Genomic DNA, 6,074 nt, shown 5'->3' with positions numbered 1-6,074 from the left:
TGGACAGAACGGAACCTTACTGCATTGTTGGTGGGAGTGTAAACTTTTTCAACTACTTTGGAAAGCAGTATGGAGTTTCCTCAAAAGACTTCACATAGACCTACCCTATGATCCAGCAATCCCACTTTTGGGTATTTACCCAAATGTTTACAAACAAGACCACACTAAAGCTACCAGCACAACTATGTTTATTGCAGCATTATTTACCATAGCTAAGATATGGAACCAACCCAGATGACCGTCAGTAGATGAATGGATCAAGAAAATGTGGTATATATACACATTGGAATTCTATGCTTCCATCAGAAAGAATGACATTGCCTCATTTATTAGAAAATGGAAAGATTTGGAAAAAATTATATTAAGTGAAGTAGCCAAGCCCAAAGAAACATAGGTCCCATGGTTTCTCTTATTTGTAATATCAAGTGTATGTATGAGTCAAGCCGAAAAGGTCAGATAATGTAATGTGAGGAAAATGAACCCTTAGATATGTATTTTAATTTTTTTCTTTCATTCATTTGTTTCTAATGCATTTATCAGATTATTTCTTTGTTGCTTTGTATGTCCCTCCCCCACAGTATAACCCCTGCTTTCACTATATTTGATGCTGATATAATTTGTGGAAGAGATGGGGAAAAACAAGTTGTTTAAGGATAGAGGTGGACCTGTTGCAACAATGAGAAGTACAAGCTGTCATGTTGAAAACGAACTTTACAACTTTGGTGCTGGGGGGGGGGAGGATTCGGTGGGAGGGAAGGGGGGAGGCTGGGAAGGGATGTGAAGAGTAAACAAAGGAGGAGGCTGAAATGCTTGGTAAGAAATGTACTCATTATCTTGCCCATGTAATTGTAACCCCTCTGTACAGAATGTTCACAAAATATAAAAATTAAAATTAAAAAAGTAGCTTGCTTTATTACTTGGGCCTTAGGTCTACCACTGTCTACCTTTTGCTTCATTTGGCTTTTGCTCAGAGCGTGAAAACTCAGCTCCTGCTCATAGTATATTTTTGTTTGTGGCCCTTGTTGGGAAAGGTTGTTGAGTTGGGGGTTGAAAGTAATTCCTAGTGACTCTTTCTGAGGTTTATATTATTATTGTGACTAGGTGATTACATAAATTTCTCTTATTGCAGAGTATTGTGGAAAAGTAATATTTAGTTGAAATCACAAATGTATTTTAACGTTCACAAGGTAAATTGTCATTATCATGGTCTAAATTTTGTGAATTCTGTAAGCTTTGACAATACAATTCCATAAGCTTTGACAATACAATTATTTCTTCCAGGTGATATTTACATTTCTTTCCTTTTGCTTATTGTAAGATGTTCTGTCTTTCGCTCTCATCCCTCCCATTTCTTTCTGAGGTTTTATTGATTTACTTATTTAATTGAAGGCTATACTACTTGAGCCACAGCTCAACTTTTGCCTTTTTAAAGTGGTTAATATGAGGCAAGAGTCGCATGGGTAGTCAAGGACAATAAAGAGAGGCTTGAAATTGGAGCATTATAGATCAAAGTCAGCCTTGGAAAGAAAGTCCATGAGACTCTTATCTCCAGTCAAACACTAATAGGCAGAAGATAGTAGACCTGTAGCCATGAGCAAAACACTTCAACTTTTAGTCCCTCAACTGAACACAGTGAAGCAAATTTCATGGAGTTTCCTGCCCAAGATGGCTTTGAACCATGATCTACAGATTTCAGCGACCTTAGCCTTCAGGATTATAAGTGTGAGTCAACATTTAGAAATCTTTAATTACCTGTTCTTTCACCTTTTCAGTTATTTATTATTTTTTTTTTTGTCATTTGTTCTTAGGCACTAGCTTTCATGCTCTGTTTTGCCTTTCCTCTTGAAACTACCATGCTCTACAACGTTGACCACAGGTAAACTACAGGCTGTTTCTCTTTTTTGTAGCTCTTCTTCTAGGGCTCAAACTCAGGTAACTGTGACTGAGGTTCTTTTTGTTTGTTTGTTTGTTTAAGTGAGTGGTGGTTGTTAAGTCTTGAAATTAAGTCATGATGACTCTCCCTGAGGTTTTATTTACGTTTACCTTAATGGTAGTTGGTTTCACTACTTGAGCCATAGCTCAACTTCTGCATCTTTTGTGGTTAATAGGAGATTAGAATATCAATAGCAAGCCACGAGCATTACAGAGAGGACTGAAATTTGAGAATCATGGTTCAAAGCCAGTCTTGGGCAACAAAGTCAATGAGACAATTATATCTAATAAGCCCCAACACGTAGGAAGAAGTAGATCTCTAGCCATGAGCAAAGCATAGCAAGTTCAAGCCTCAGTACTGAACACAGTAAAATGTCTCCTGCCCAGGCTGGCTTTGAACCACAGTCCTCAGATATAAGCATTCTGAACAGGTAGGATTACAATTTTTATTTAGAAAGCTTCAATATACTCCGTTTTGCACCTTTTCATTTATTTGATTGTCTCTTCCCCCTTTTTGAAAGTTCATGTCTTTTATTATTAGGGCATACCCATTTACGCTCAGTAATTAATTAATTTATTGATTGATTGATTTTGTCAGTTGTAGGGCTTGAACTCAGTGTCTATGCACCGGCCTTCAGGGACAAAGCAGGCACACTACCACTTTCAGCCACAGTGCCACTTCTACTTAGTTGGACAAAACAGTCACCAGGGGACTTTTCAACCTAGGCTGGCTTCCAATTGTCATCCTCAGATCTAAGCTTCCTGAGTAGCGAGGATTACAGACATGAGCCAGAGGCACCTGGCTTGTTTTTTAGATCAAAACTAACAAGCTCTACATTTAGGCCACACTACTTCACTGACTTCACTGTCCATGAGAGTTTTGGCTTTTTTTTTAATTGTGAAAATACTGTACAGAGGGGTTACAATTACTTGAGCAAGGTAATGAGTACATTTCTTATCAAGCATTGTTGCCTCCTCTCTTTCCCCTTCCCATCTTTTCCCATCCCCCCACACTCCTGCCCCATGCGAAAGTTGTAAAGTTCGTTTTTTGACATAACATCTTGTACATCTCATTGTTGCAATGGGTCCACCTGTATCCCTATTTAAACATTTTTTTCCCTTCCCCTCCACAAATTATAACAACATCACATACAGTGAAACAGGGTTATATCATGGGGAAGGGACATGCAAAGCAACAAAGAAATCATCTTATAAATATGTTAAGAAAAATAGCAAGAAAGAAAAACCATTTGAATCCTTTTATTTTTTGCTCAAAGCTAGCACGAACAAAAACTCTACTCCTGAGGATTTTTTTTTGGGGGGGGGGCTGGGTGGGGCTGGAGGCTTGAATTCAAGGCCTAGTTACTCTCGCTGAGGATTGTTTTGTTTTGGGTATTTTGTTTTTCATTTCAAAGCTAGCAGGCTCTACTACTTGAGCCTTAGCTTAATTTCAATCTTTTTTTTTTTTTTTGGTGGTTAATAGGCAATAAAAGTCCCATGGAAACCAATAGCACTACACAGTATCCTAAAATCTAAGGATTACAGTTTAAAGCCAGTCTGGGCTTTGAAAGTCCATCAGTCTCATCTCAAATTAACCACATGTGACAGTAAGTAGTAGTTTTAAACTTGAGCAAAAACCCTCAAGTTCTAGCCCATGCCTAGCACACTCAAGTTAGTTGGGCTTTCCTGCCCAGGCTGGCTTCGAACTGTGATCTTTAGATTACAGATTGGATTAAAGGTATGCGTCTATATTTTAAAAACTCATTGACTCTTTTCTTCTTCACATACATTCACTTGTTTATTTGTTGGTTCTCTGGCTTGTTTTGAGGGCCTCACCAATCTTGCTGAAGGATAGCATGCTCGAAAAGAGTTGCACTTTGGTTGAGTTTTTGGTTTTGGTGTTTAGCTGGAAGTAAGTATAGAGATTAACATAGGGTCCTGAATTGTGCGGATTGTGATTCAACGTCAGGAGCAAGGAAAGTGCATGAGTCTGTTATCTCAAATTAACCTCCAAAAGATCAGACACGGTCAAGCAAATACTTGTAGTTCATATCCCAGAAAGGCACAGACACACTCATGCACACACACACACACACACACACACACACACACACACACACACACACACACACACACACACACACACACACACACACACACACACAATGGTCTTTCCTGTCCTGGCTGGCTTGGAATGGTGATCCTCAATTTCAGTGTTTTGAGTAGGTAGAATTACAAGTGTGATCCACCAGTTTCTTGGTCATTTTATCATTTTTAATAGACTCTTTGTGCTCTCTTCCAATTTTTAAAATTTATTTTGTGGTTTTCTTAGTGCTAGATCTGTTTTTCACTTAGCTTTTTTTATGCTCAATGTTGCTGCTGTACCACTTCAGCCACAGCTCCACTTCTGACTTTTTGCTGATTATTTGGAGATAAGACGCTCATAAATTTTCCTGCCCAGGCTGACTGTGAACTGCAGTCCTCAGATTTAAGGACACTGTGTAGTTCCCTTGGCTTCCTGTGGGACACTGTCCTATTTACCACCAAAAGAAAAGAAAGTGGGGCAGAAGTTGATCTGTGGTTCAAATAAGAGAGCCTGCTATCCCTGAATTAAAAAAAAAATACTTGTGAGTCTAATTCTGCTACTAATAGTACACACTGCTTGTTCTATTCAAATAAAAACGAAACAGAAACAACTCATGCACAGTGACCAGGTAATAAGGATTCCTGACTGATAACCAGAAACGAATTCCTAAACTCATCTCCTATGGCCTTTTTTAGATAAAATTGGTCATTTGTGTAAGCTGAGGAGAGATTAAAGAACAAGACTTTACAGGCCAGTTACACAGGACTTGGATATCAGGATCCATTGGTAAAGATTTTCAGAGAATGACTAAAAACACACTCTTCACCATTCCAAATGGTTCTTCCCTCTGTGCAAGGGAAAGAGAGATGAGAAGGATTAAATATGGGAAAAGTAAGAAGAATCAAACAAGGTAAGTAATGTTAACTGTATTAGATAAAGTAAAACATAGGTGTACAGTATGCAATCCAGAAAAGGACATGTCACCTCTGTGTGGATCCCAGTTAATTTAGTTAATAAAATTAATCGATGGTAAGGAGTAAAACCTTCTATTGATTTACGGAAAGGAGGTACATGGTGGGCAAGTCAGTTCAATAACCTCAAGGATTTTGAACATAAAGAGTGAAAGTTTTTGACTCTGCTTGAGCAACAGGAAAGAACATCTGAGGAGGACTGAGATGTGCAGACATTCCCCAAGAATGATCTCACTGATATCAAGTGTTCTGATGCATGCTGGTTGCCAGGGGCTCATGCCTGTAATCCTAGCTACTCAGAAGGCTTAGATCTGAGGATTGTGGTTTGAAGCCATTTGGGATAAGAAAGTTTGCAAGCTTTTTATGTTTTACAGTTCAAGAATATTCTTATTTGACTCTAATTGTAACCCAAGGCAGTGCAATTGGATACCAAGCTGAAGAATATTAGAAAATACACAGACAAGTGTAGACAAAAAGAACAAAATCAATGAGGACCCGGGGTACCAAGGCTCAATGGCACCTGGGCTCCAGATCACACAAGCAATCATATTTATTTGAATTCACACTGGGAAGGTTACCATGGATACATGCAAAAATGAAGCATCAATATTACAATCAGAGCCACCACAGTGAGTAACACTGTTTCCCTTATTGTTTTGAGAAAGGAGACTTCTCTTTTATCCCCCAGGTTTCAAGGCCTTTAAAGCACTATGGAAGGGTCAATAGTTTAACCCTCTCCAGAGCTGTGTTTTAACCCTTCCATGGCCAGCTGTCACCTTTCAGAGTACTATTGAGGTGATGTTCAACCTCTCAAAACTTTTCTAGATTCAACAGCTCAGCTTGAGTCCAATACACCTATTAATATTAATAGCATGTATTACAAACACAGTAAAAAGAGAAAAATAATATTAGACATTTAAACAGAAATAACTGACTGGGAGAGTTCCGGGAAGATGGCGGAGGAGAAGCTGGAATCTGAACAAGCTCTCGCATAGAAAGTAGTTTTAGAATTCCAGTGAACAGTCCTAAGCCAGAGAATCACACCAAGTGTGCCATCACAGGACAGAGAGTTAGACAAGAGAGGG

This window comes from Dipodomys merriami, unplaced genomic scaffold (genome assembly GCF_024711535.1).
Source record: "Dipodomys merriami isolate MVZ:Mamm:240054 unplaced genomic scaffold, mDipMer1.0.p SCAF_330, whole genome shotgun sequence".
Taxonomy (NCBI): domain Eukaryota; kingdom Metazoa; phylum Chordata; class Mammalia; order Rodentia; family Heteromyidae; genus Dipodomys; species Dipodomys merriami.
This window is presented reverse-complemented; position numbering follows the sequence as displayed.